Below are 13,625 nucleotides of genomic sequence, written 5' to 3'. Positions count from 1 at the left end.
ATTTGTAATGGACAGAAATAGAAAGCCATTTAAATTCAGTCAATAGGCAAATGATTAAACATATTTTGGAAATGCCATACTGTGGAATATCACATAGCTATTTAACAATGTGACATAAATCTATAAGAACTGACATGGAAAGGTGTCCATTATATATATTTAAATTTTTTAAGCTACTTTAGAAGGGTATGTACAGCATATTCCTATTTTTAAATAAAAACAATATATACTTATTTACATGTATAAATGAATAGAAGATGTATGTTATAGACTGAATGTATTTTCCCAAAATTCATATGTTAAAGCCTTAATCTCTAATGTGATAGTATCTGAAGGTTGGGCTTTTGGGAGGTAGTTACATTTAGATGATGTTCTGAGGGTGGTCATGATCAATTAATGTCCCTATGAGAAGAGAAAGAGAGCAGAGCTCATTCTCTCTGCCATGTGAGGACAAGTGAGCAGTCAGCCATCTGCAAAACAGGGAAAGAGATCTCACCAGAACCCAACCATAGTGATACCCTGATCTCAGACTTCCCAGACTTCAGAACTGTGAGAAATAAATATCTATTGTTTAAGGTATTTGGTCTATGGTATTTTGTTATAGCAGCTTGGCTTAACATAATATAGAAAGATTCTTTGTTTTTTTTTTTTTTAATTTTTATTTATTTATGATAGCCACAGAGAGAGAGAGAGAGGTGCAGAGACACAGGCAGAGGGAGAAGCAGGCTCCATGCACCGGGAGCCCGACGTGGGATTCGATCCCGGGTCTGCAGGATCGCGCCCTGGGCCAAAGGCAGGCGCCAAACCGCTGCGCCACCCAGGGATCCCATATAGAAAGATTCTAAGTAGACTCTAAATATTACCTGATTACCTTCAAGGGAAGATGAGGTAAGGAAATGGGAGAAATTCTCCCTTTTTCAGCATATATACTTGTTTGAATCATTAAGTATGCATTACTTTGGTAGTTGAAGAAGGAGAGGAAGGAAGAGAATGAGGGGGGAAGGAAAGAAAGAAAAAAGGAAAGAAGGAAGGAAGAAAGGAAGCAAGGAGGGAAGGAAAGAAGGAAAGAAGGAGAAGTAATCACTGTGAAGACCCAAAGTCCATGTTGCATTGCCAGAAGTTATTCTATTCACCCATTTGTAGAATATTGAGTTAAAAATTTCTCAGGCTACTTCTTCCTTGGATGACTTTAAGGATGAAACCATCTCTCACATCCTTAGTTCTTTTTATGAAATAAATGGGCTTTATGGAAGAACATGTTGCATTTTGTAAAATATTTTCAAATATATTGTTGAGGAAGATTTAAAATGGGATATTTGGTTGGAATTGGACTGGGTTCCCTTTTTAAGAAATTGGATTCTAATTATGCTTCTCTTATCTATTAGGTCTTCTGTTTCCTTCTAGATTAGACTTTTATGGATCCCTCTAACACATGACATTTTTTAATTGTTAAGCAGAGTCAGAAGTGATAACCTGTTCCCTTTTGTCTCAAAATGTTTGGCTTTAATTTTCTTCCTAGAGTATATAGAGGTAATTTAATTTTGATTTTAATCTTGTGAGAAATTCCAAGGAATACCATTGATTCCAACACATCAGGAGAGCCTGGATCCTCAGAAGCCTTTTCAGGATTTTGGTGGATTCTATAAATGGATGATCTCCAAGTTGGTCTGCAGATCAAAATAACCCAGAAAGTTGAAAGAAAAAAAAACAAATCACTGTGTTAGACCCTAACTCAAATCTACAAATTGTAATTTTGAGGGGATGCTATACAGAAGTTTATTTAATACAAACTTCCCTAAATGATTCCTGGACATCTAGCTGCAGACTCACTTTTGGGAATGAATCATCTGCTTTTTATCACAATAGTGTATGAACAAGATCACAAAAACACACATCTCCAGCTTCCTGGTGAAGGTCATATTAGTATGCAAGCTTTGTCCATATAATAAGCCTATTGCTTATCATGGTATGTACGGGTTATGAGTAAGAGAGAGCCAGACACAGAGGAGGATGGCCAAATGTTGCAATGTGAGAGGAGGTTTTGGCTTTAAAAAGTCTGTCAGAATACCCTTCCCTTTCACAGGAAAAGACCATCATGTTATCTGTTCCCACAGTCTAGTGAGCATCATGAGACCAATCAAGTTTTATAAGATGTTGTAGGCCAGATCAATAGGAGGAAATGGGACTAGATATAGCCAGGAAATAGGAGTAATCAAATTAACTTTGAATATTTGCTCATACTGTCAGCTACTGGGGAAAAAATAGAGTTATTTCTAAGATAACCCATTTATTTATTTACTTGTTTAATTTTAGAATTTTATTTATTTTATTGAGATATAGTTGACATATAGCATTGTATTAGTTTTGCTTACAACATAATGATTCCATATTTGTATATATTGTGAGATTATCACCACAATGATAATGAACAACTATTATCTCACATAGTTATAATTTTTTTCTTGTAATGAGAACTATTAATATTGTCTCTCTTAGCAGCTTTCAAAAACAATATTATTAACTATAGTCACCATGCTGTATATTGCATCCCATGACATTTGTTTTATAAATAGAAGTTTGCAACTTTTGACCCCCTTCACCCATTTTGCCCATCCCCACCTGCCTACCTCTGACAACCACCAATGTGTTCACTGTATCTGTGATCTCATTTTTTAAAAAGATATTATTTATTTATTCATGAGAGAGAGAGAGAAAGAGAGAGAGAGAGAGAGTCAGAGACACAGGCAGAAGGAGAAGCAGGCCCCTCACAGGGAGCCCGACACGGGACTCGATGCCAGGACTCCAGGATCACCCCTGGGCCCAAAGCAGGCACTAAACCACTGAGCCACCAGGGATCCCCTGTGATCTCATTTTTTATTGTTGTTCTTGTTTGTTTGTTTGTGATTCTGCATATAGGTGAGATCATAAGGTATTTGTCTTTCTCTTATTTCACTTAGCATAATGCCCTCAAGCTCCATTCTATGTTGTTACAAATGACAAGAGTTCCTTTTTAAAAAAAAATCTTGAAAAATATTCCATTGTATGTATGTATGTATATATATGTATACATACATATATACATACATATGTATACATATATATACACATATATACATTTACATACATATACACACACTCATTCATATATACATAAGCACACATTTTCTTTATCCATTCATCTATCAATGGACAGTTAGATTGCTTCCATGTCTTAGCTACTGTAAATAATGCTGCAATGACTACGGAAGTGCAGATATCTTTTTGAATTAGTGTTTTCATTTCCTCCAGATAAATACTCAGAAGTAGAATTTCTGGATCATATGGTAGTTCATTTTTAATTTTCTGAGATACTTTCATGCTGTTTTCCATAATGTCTGCACCAAGTTTCATATACTTTTTGTAACTCTCCTACGCAGCAAAACAAAGTTCTCAAAAATATGAATGATGTTTATTGGATTTCTTTTATTTACTTGTAGTTCTCGTGAACAATCCATTAACAATAAATGTAGGCCTGCAAACTATTTCAAAGTAGACCCTGATTATTTGATTTCTTTCTCATTTTCTTACTTGCTCAGCTTAGGGGAACCAGATAGTGCATCAGCCTGCTTACAGATAGTGGTACCTCTTGGTTTTTTTGCTCTATTAAAAACAATTGCCATTGGTGGCATGTTCCAAATCCTCTAGTTTGTGGGGATAGCCTTGACCATTAGGATTTAAATAAATTACTCTAACTCCCATCATGAGACCAGGAAACCCTATGAGAAGCTCTATACATCTCAATACTTCAGAGATCTTTGTGGGATCTAAATTTATCATTGTCTTCTCTTACTCTACTTTTCTGTGTCTGCCACATTCTCAACTCTTGGGCATTCTGTAACCATCATGCCTAGGACTGTCCTATAATACCAAACATATTGTTTCACCCCCCAAAAGGCCTTTCCTAACATGATTGCATGAACAGCTGACCTGTGCTGGTGTTTTGGGAGTAAAGAATAATTATTTCATCCCTGCTATAATTACCTCTAGGACATCCCTATCCTCAGCTCACCCCACCAGCTTTGCTCACAGGGGGCCACGGTATCCAGTGTCCTCACTGAGCATTTTCCTCTCCTTTTTCTTCCCCAGACCCTTTGTCATGTCCCTATTCTGGAATCTTAAACTTCTTAAATATTCTGCTAAATAATTCAGTTTTATTTGTTCAACTTCTCTGGCTGATGGTGCCTGAATGCTTCACTTTTTTATATTTAGGAAGTCGTTTTTTTTAAACACACATGGGGGGAAAATTATTCCATTCTCCTAGGAGATGAGGACTCTAGTTGTGCAGATTTAAATGGCAATTTTTACCCTCTTGGCTACATATGCTCTCTCTTCCCTTCTTTCCTCTCCTTCCCTCTCCTCTCCTCTCCTCTCCTCTTTGTATTGGTCTCTTACTCAACCCCCTCCCCCCACCCCACCCACTAGCTCTTCTGTCTCTATCAACCCACCATCCATCTATACAGAATTACAAAGCTCACACACACATACACTCAAACACAACCCTGGCTGTTCCTGAGCTTACTTCTCCAAGGGGCACATAAGAAAATATCACACAAGCAAATTAAATGCTCTTGTAAACGTGGGAAAATTCTTATATGGATTGTTTCTCATGTATATCCCTCTGGATGACAAAGCAGAGGGATTCTATGAAGATTGTTTTACCACCAGGGAAGTGGTAAATGAAAAGAAATCTTCATGGTTTGCTTGAGTTTGGAGAGAGAGAGCCATACAGAGGGTACTCTATACAGAAATCCCTTTACAATATGGCCACTGTACATCTGCTTATATACCTCTAGGCATAGAAGCCTCACTCCTTTGTGAGAGGGCCAATTTGACTTTTTCAATAGTCTTTTTTTTTTTTTAAGATTTTATTTATTTATTCATGAGAGACGCAGAGAGAGAGAGAGAGAGAGAGAGAGAGAGAGAGGCAGAGAGACACAGGCAGAGGGAGAAGCAGGCTCCATGCAGGGACCCCTATGAGGGACTTGATCCTGGGTCTCCAGGATCACACCCTGGGCTGAAGGCAGGCGCTAAACCGCTGAGCCACCCGGGCTGCCCAGACTTTTTCAATAGTCTTAACTGTAAATGTTCCCTTTATATGGTATGAAAATTTGACTTTATAATATCTACTCATTGGCCTTGGGTTATTCTCTGGAGTCTCAAAACCTAAGTTTATTCAATATTTCAAAGAATAGAGGTTCATATATTTGAAAATAATTGTCATTAATTTCCTCATCAAATCATCCCTTTTCAGGCTAACCACCTTTTTTCCCTTCAACAATTCCTGTTATGTTATAGCTTCCAGACCCCTTACCTTCCTGATTGTAGTACTTTGGAGTCATTCCGTTTTGCCACTGTACACTCTCATAATGCCACATCTAGCAGAATGACTTGCACAAAGTAGATGGATAAATGCTGACAATTTAATTTAACTGAGAACCATACTATATCCAGTGCTGAGTCCTGAAAAACTATTCCCATCTTTCATCTGGACATTACACTTTTATTAATACAATATAAGACTGCATTAGCTTTATTATAAATCGCATGGGCTTATAGTATAATGTCTCCTGACCTTTTTTCTTATAATCTCACATTCCTTCATGTGAATTTGGTCGCCTGATTTCCTGAACCTCAATGCAAAGTTTTCGTAAATTTCATTTTGTTTATTTCATCCCATTTTTTTTTCACCCTTTTGAGATCTTGAATCCATCGTTGGAAATACCAGGCTTCCGGCTACTATTTGGAATGCACATATATAAACATGGGCATTTATAAATGCAATGGATTTGTCTTTTGCCTTTATCCGAGACTTTGGTGCTTTTGGTAAAATCCATTGCAGTGACAGACATGCAACCTGTATTTCTTTGCTTCTGGCTCTTTCCGGTATTGCAGGACCACATGTCTATGGGGGAAGATCATAGTGCGTGTACCACATCAGGTCATGCAGAAGCATGGTCAGCCACAGTGTGGCATCTGTAGGGTTGTCCTCCCCATTTCCCACCTTCTATGTGTCTGTTAAGCATCTCAGTACACACATTTCCACCACTTCTTGTCACTGAATGCCCATGAAAGCTTGTAGGTCATTGCCACCTGTTTCCAGGCAGCAGGCACTGGGTGCTGGTGCGGCAGAGGCCTTGCACTTTCCCGGACACTATGTTCACCCCCAGGCCCTCCTGCCACCGCGACAGCCCTGGATTACCCAGGATGCCACAGCTCTGAGCGTTCAGCAACGACACGAGGGGCGAACCCCTCCCGACTGCAGTGTGGCAGGAGCTTCATTGCTCCCATTTGGCCCACGGCCTGGGCGACAGCCCGGGGTAGTTTAAAAGCTGCCTCGTGGGCAGCCCGGGGGGCTCAGCGGTGTAGCGCCTGCCTTCGGCCCGGGTGGTGGTCCTGGAGACCCGGGATCGAGTCCCGCGTCGGGCTCCCTGCGTGGGGCCTGCTTCTCCCTCTGCCTGTGCCTCTGCCTCTTTCTCTGCATCTCTCTGTGTCTCATGGATAAATAAATAAAATCTTAAAAAATAAAATAAAATAAAAGCTGCCGCGTGCTGCAGGAGTGGCTCCTAGTGGTGCTTGATGGCGGACGTTTCCGGGAGACCTGGGCCTCTGCGGCTAGTGCCCGGCAGCCCCCGCGGCTAGTGCCCGGCAGCCCCCGCGCCCGGCAGCCCCCGCCACTCAGGCGGCCGCCATTTCCCGGAAGTGACGTTGCTGGCGCTCGAGGGCCCGTTTTCAGGCGCTCCGGCTTCCGCGGCCTGGGATTCGCTGCCTCCCCGCCTGGAAGAGGGCGCGGCCCCGCGCTGACCCCACGTCCTGGAGAGACGCTCGGCCCCCCTGTGAAGAAGAAGCTGCCCTCACCCCACCCGCTGCCCGGCCACCGCAGCTACTACGTCTCCACAGAGGCCCGGAGGCCCAGGGAGAGGTAGGCGTGGAGGCCGCACGCGCGTGTTGAGCAGACGGTTGTCAGCACTCGCCTCAGTGCGGTAAGGCTGTGGGGAACCCGGGGAGCCTCGGTGGACAGGCTGATGGGCAGCGACGAGCTAAGCGCAGAGTGCGGCGTCGGCTGGTCCCAGAGGCGGAGGATGGCCGAGAAGATGGCTCCAAAGGCTGCGACTGGAAAAGAGTGTGGAGGCCGGAGGAGGGGAAAGCCGGGCCTGTTCCGTCAGACGGCGTTGAAGCAAGACACAGGCCCTCCGGTTAGAGGCCCCGATGCCTGGCAGCGCTTTTATACAAATCGCTTGTATTGATCAGTTTTGTGTTTCACTGTGGCCGTGCTGCCCAGCAAACAACGCCAACATATGTGCGGCTCTCAACGATCAACATTTCCCCTTTACTCCCGAGTTCGTGGCTTGGCTCTGGCTCTGCCGGATTCAGGCCGCATTGTCTGGGCGCAGTTTGCAGGTTGAGATTCGGTTACTCCATGTATCATGCGTCACATCATCTCCTTTGGGTCCAGTAGTAGTCACCTGGGGAATGTTTTGTGGAAACGGTGGACTGAGTACTGAGTGGAGACATGATGCCCCCTAAGACTTAAGAAAATACTGTAACTTCGGGCCGCATCCCTTTGGCCCAAGCATGTCATATGGCCCAGAATTAATTAATTAATTAATCGCCCAGAATTTATTTATTTATGGCCCAGAATTAATTAATTAAGCCCATAATTTAATACACTCCAGTCCTAGTGAGCCATGGCAAGGACAAAAAGGAGAGGAATCCTTAGAGACAGATCTTTCACTTTTTTTTTTAATTTTATTTATTCATGAGAGACACACCCACAGAGAGAGGCAGAGGGAGAAGCAGGCTCCATGCAGGGAGCCCGATGTGGGACTCGATCCCGGGACTCCAGGATCATGCCCTGGGCTGAAGGCGGCGCTAAACCGCTGAGCCACCCAGGCTGCCCCAAATCTTTCACTTTTATACAGCCTTCTCCTTCATTCTCTACTTATATACTACATGAGTCTGGAGAGGGCAGCAGAAAAATCTGACAAACACCATATTGGAATCTCCTCTTCACCCTGAGGAACAGAGCTTTGTCACTGTGTCAACCTATTTTTCCTCTTTTTCTAAGATAGTTTATCTTCCTGAGAGTGTCCCAGCAAAGGGATGCCTAGCAGGCCTACCCCACCAGTTCGTTGAGTATGCTGAAACCCACTTAAAACCAGCAGTAGACATATTCATGTTCAAGCCGAGGAGGTCTTTTGATTCTTTTGATACATGTAAATCAACCTATTTGTGGAAAAAAATGGAACTCCGTAGGGTAGGGTACCACTGTAAAGCCACTTTGTTTTCCTCCGACTGCCTCTTTTAACCTGCTCGGGGCACTAGTTTTTTTTTTTTTTTTTCTCTTTGGATAAAAAATTGAGTAGGTTTGGTGACTTTTCTTGTCACTTTCAGATAATGGAATGTCTGCCAGTCACTATTGTATATTAGGATAACTTCATTTCACTAATTAACATGTTCAGTGCAGTATCAAATCCCAATCCTAGACTTTGTTCTGTTTTTTCGGCTTGTGTCAGCTGTGGCTGCAAGCTGACACAGAATGACCATGTGGCCAACTTTTTCATTTACCTGCTTCATGTCTGTTCCTCCCCTACTTGCTAGGCTGCCCTGGCCCTCCAGGGTTGGAAGCTAGTAGGCAGAGGAGGTAAGGGGTGAAGATGGTACTGAGGAAAACTGCCATTCGTTTCTCTTGGCCTTGGAAGGCATTTGAAACTGAAGTATTGTCTTATGGGAACATCTGTGATCATCTTTCCTGAGTTCTCAGACTAAATCCTTTGTTTTTTTAAATAAGACCTTTATTTTGTTATTATTATTTTTTTAAACACAGGCAGAGGGAGAAGTAAGCTCCATGCAGAGAGCCTGACGTGGGACTTGATTCCCGGTCTCTAGGATCAGGCCCTGGGCTGCAGGCGGCGCTAAACCACTGAGCTACCTGGGCTGCCCCTAAATCCTTTGAGTAGTAAGAAGCTCCCATGCAAATAGCTTGTAACACCCTCCTCCGTCCCATTACTACTCTGGCCTCTCTCTGCTGAGATAGCCTTACCCTGGCCAGTGCCCAGGCAGATGTCTTATAGCGGGCTTCACATTTGGACTTAACAGACAACACAAAACACACACTTGAACTTCTGTGGGTGGTAATGCAGGCATTTCCTGAATTCTACCTTTTCATTATTGCCACAAAGGGTTTCAGCTAGCAGTTGGCCAAAAACGAGGCACCATTTTACTGTAATTCCTTAAATTCCAAAAGACAACTCTGAGTTGCCCCCAGGAAAATCCTCTCATGTAACTGAAGGTCAGAAGAAAGGACTCCCCTCTCCAAAGTGGGAAAAGGTGTAGGTGGAGCGGAAGGGGTATGTTAGGGACGTTGCTGTAGCACACAGAGGACCTTTTCCAGGGAAACACTTCCTTCTGCAACCTTCATCTTTTTACTTCCTCAGGGTGGGTATTGACTAATGATTGTAGAACAAGTTTTTGTCCCCTTTTGTGAGTCCTCTGTAAGTGGCCTGGCACTTTCCTATTCGATTGTGGAGATGCCTGACTGCAATGTACTTTTGGCACTTCTTTCTAGAGTCATAGACTCTTCGAATTTTAAGAGAGCTGAACATCTTCCTAATTTCATAAATGAGAAAATAAAGTTTCTGAGAAGTTAAGCAAATCTTCCTAGGTTAGACAACTTTTTGGTATAAAGATACTCAAACTGTATATAGCCTGTGGGCCCAATAACCTCTCTTTTCTCAAATTTATCATCTTTAAGATGAGATAATAATTGTACCACATAAGGTGGTAAGTCAAGACTTATTGTAAAGGTTAAACGAGTTAGTGATGAAAAGCTTTCAGTGGAATGTGACCCAAGGAAAGCACTCTATGGTTGTTTCTTCTCTGTTCTCCTTCCTTCCTTTCTGTAACTTCTCTTTCTACCTCTTCCTCTTTCACTGAAGATCCACATGCCTAATATTAAGAACACAAGCAAGCAGAACTAAAAGTGCTATTAATCATCAGTCATAAAGCCTAATGTTGTCAAAGGGACAGGAACCTTCCTCCCTTGCTGGTGAACTTCCAGACTGTGACATTACCTCTGCTCTATAATAGCAAACAATTTAAGAAAACCTTGGGGCACCTGGGTGGCTCAGTGGTTTAGTGTCTGCCTTTGGCTCAGGTTGGATCTCGGGGTCCTAGGATAGAGTCCTGCATCAGGCTCTCTGCAGGGAACCTGGTTCTCCCTCTGCCTGTGTCTCTGCCTCTCTCTGTGTGTCTCTCATGAATAAATAAAATTTTAAATAAAAGAAAACCTTAATGTCCCAAAAAAAGGGGGCAGTTCAAGGGAATTATGGGCCATTGTCCAATGAAACATGGCATGGTTACTAAAAAGTCATGGGCAAGTACAAAAATGCATTAAATGAACAAAGTTAATTTCTGAAACTGTGCTATAGTGTGATATAAATTTTGAAAACAAAGAGATGACATATATTTTATTTCTGAAAGATAAACCTGAAGTTATGAACCACAGTGGTCATCTTTGGATTTGAGGCTATTGGTGACTTTTATTTTTGTATTGTATTCTCAAACATTTGTACAATAAACATTTTTTCTTAAAAAGGGTAGAAGGTGATAGTGGAGTTGAAAAATAGTGCTTGGCTTTAGAATTAATGGATTTTTTCAGACTGATGTGCTGTTGGACATAGGAAGCCCTAACCCTGCAGATAGGCAGAAGTCTGTGCTCACTGATACTCTGCCCAGGGACGGTGGTAGAAATGTGGAGAATAAGAGACTCCTTTTGGCCAGGAGCAGCGGTTTCATCTGAGACAAGCCTCCAAGGCTTCATAACGTGCTCAGGAAACTTGTATAAAGACAGTAAAGCTGACAGGAGAAATAAAGGAATGTTTTCAGTCAGTGAAACAGTTTTAAATGTCTGCTTTTCCAGAGAAATTGATGAGAAATAATAGTCTCTTCACTCATTTCATTTTTCTTTAAAAAAAGCTGAGCTACAAAATGAGATGTGATGTTATAGGAAAATAGGGGGGACCATGGACTGAGTGTAGGCACTATTTCCTTGAAGCAAAAGGAAGAGAAAATAACTCTTTCAGTGAGGAGAACTTTCCTCCTTGTTTCATTTGAAGGATGTCCAAACCAGGTAACCAGCAAGTGTTCAGACATTCTTAAAATGGCTGTGCGTGAATTCAGTGAGACATCTGAAAATTTAGCTCTTATGTGGTGCTTCTCCTTACTAAATGGAAGAAAGCTTCCATATTAAATTGAATTTAAAAATTTCTGACCCTAAGAAAGGAACCAAGGATCAATGACAACTGAATTTCAAGGGATTTATTTTAAACAAATAGTAGTGGAAAAGTTGAATTTGTAATAAAAAGTTTTTTAAAAAAAATATCAAAGCTGTTTACATCCATAAAATTCCTTTTTCTTGTATTATTATTATGTTCTGCACACATAAGGTCTAACCTTATATAGTCTGTTTGTCTATGTTAAGGGGGGTTCTTTTGGGGAGGAAAAGCAAAATGAATATCTGTTATTTTATAATACTATGAAAATCTAAAATGACATGCTATTTTATACTGAGGCTCCATTTTAATAAGACAGAACTCTAGATATGGTTTAGATGATTATGCTCGACCAAATATGGAAACAATTGGCTCAAAAAGCAGTCTAAGTGGTGGCTTCAACTAAAAGTAATAATGTCAGACTTTCAACGTCCCATTAGGGTAATTATGGTGACGCCTATGGTTATGGTCTATGAATTGAGATTGCTACAGGACTTGCAGTCATGAAAGATTGGTTCCTTGGGTCATTATGAAAAAGGTTCAGACTTCAGAGCTCTTGAGATACTTCCTATTCATAGTAACTCAAATTAGGAAATTTTATCTGCAGTAGACAAAGCTCTCATTTGTTAAGATTCCTATTACAAGGACCAATGTTTAGTCAGTCTCTGCAATACAGAGCCTAAGAGATGGTGTAGGCTCTGTATTTTCTCTCTTGATTGTGGTAATTAACTGCTGGTCTCTTGTCAAGTACAGGTCAGAGTAGTGTTATGATCCAGGGTAGAGCAAGATTGACATATAAATTTGTTCCTGTGATAAGCAATCCAAATAGCAAAGCATGGCTCTAGAGAAATCCAAATCTTGTCAAGAGCTGTGATTTTCTCAACAAAAGGAAAGATCCAGAGCAATGATCAAAAAAACTCTACAAGTCAAAAAGAAGAGGGAGTAGGGCATCTTGGCAGGCAATGATCACGACTGATCCAATAATGTTTAAATGGACCAATAACTATTAAAACAATACTTCATTCAGAATCTGATAGAGATCCAGGTTTAAAGGCCAGGAAGCTGCAAGGCTGTGATCAAGCTTTCACTACCAATAATTGCCCTGCTGCATCTCAATTATTGGGCTAAGTTGGTTAGTATGCTTTACAAATAAATGGCTTTTGAAGAAGTAAGAATAATCTATAGCTTTTCTCCTTATAATACCTAGCTTTAACCAATTTCAGAGAGGAAATTAAAGTTATGACCCTGTTCAATTTTCCTTAATATAGTCATGACTTAGGGTATTCTTTTTTCTTTTTTTTAAGAATTTGTTAAAAAAGATTTTATTATTCATGAGAGACACACACAGAGAGAGAGGCAGAGACATAGGCAGAGGGAGAGGCAGGCTCTGTGCAGGGAGCCCGATGTGGGACTCGATCCCAGATCCCAGGATCACGCCTTAAGCCGAAGGCAGATACTTAACCACTGAGCTACCCAGGCAACCCAAGATTTTATTTATTTATTAGAGAGAGAGAACAAGGGAAGAGGCAGAGGAGAGAGAGGGACAGACAAGTAGACCTCACACTGAGCACAAAGCCTGACATGGGACTCAATCCCAGGACCCGAAATTCTGAGCTAAGCCATAACTCTGAGTTGAATGATTAACCAACTGAAACACCCAGGTGCCTGACTTAGGGCATTCTATTGTTCTGCACACTTGTTACAGGATAGAAATGTGTTGACCACTGATCTGTTATAATAAGGGGCAAATGTATTTAAAACAGACTATACTTCAATTCCTATAGAACTATGTTCACATTCATGGTGATTAAATATTAATTACATTCCTCTCTCCATGAAATACTACCGGGAAAATAAGAATTTTAAATGATATTCCTAGGTTCTACCATGATGATACTTATCAGAGACATCAGTGATATCAAAGAATCGCATACTAAAATGGCATTTTTGCCTGTAAAGGAAAGAAAGCTTGTTTTAAAAGCTTTGCAAATGTTTTAATGCTAAAAATTTATTCAAACCCTTTAAAAAGAAAGAAGGTACACAACAGAAAGTGTTCTGAGTTATTTTCATAAAGAGATGCTCAAAATGGATTGTCTTTACTAAATGAAAGAAAAATACACTGAAATTTATCCATGTTGTGTTTAGAGCAATACATGTAGCAGATAACAGGAAGAATATTCCTCATAATTCTCAACACTCAGTTGCTCACCCTGAAAACTAGACCTTTCTAAACAAACCAGGAAACCTTTGGATAAGGTTTGCTCGACTAATAATCCTTTTCTTCTTTCTGAGTTACTCCTGCTCATTGCTGTCAGT

General features: G+C 41.0%; 1 long non-coding RNA gene across 1 annotated transcript in view; it reads left to right on the top strand.

The window, feature by feature from the left end:
* Nucleotides 1-6,761: 6,761 nt before the first annotated feature.
* Nucleotides 6,762-13,625, top strand: part of LOC144293764 (uncharacterized) — a 147,985-nt gene continuing 141,121 nt past the window's right edge. The window contains exon 1 of the long non-coding RNA XR_013361033.1: nt 6,762-6,958. This is a non-coding gene — a long non-coding RNA (uncharacterized LOC144293764). The remainder of the gene's footprint in view (nt 6,959-13,625) is intronic.

This window comes from Canis aureus, chromosome 22 (assembly GCF_053574225.1).
Source record: "Canis aureus isolate CA01 chromosome 22, VMU_Caureus_v.1.0, whole genome shotgun sequence".
Taxonomy (NCBI): domain Eukaryota; kingdom Metazoa; phylum Chordata; class Mammalia; order Carnivora; family Canidae; genus Canis; species Canis aureus.
This window is presented reverse-complemented; position numbering and strand designations above follow the sequence as displayed.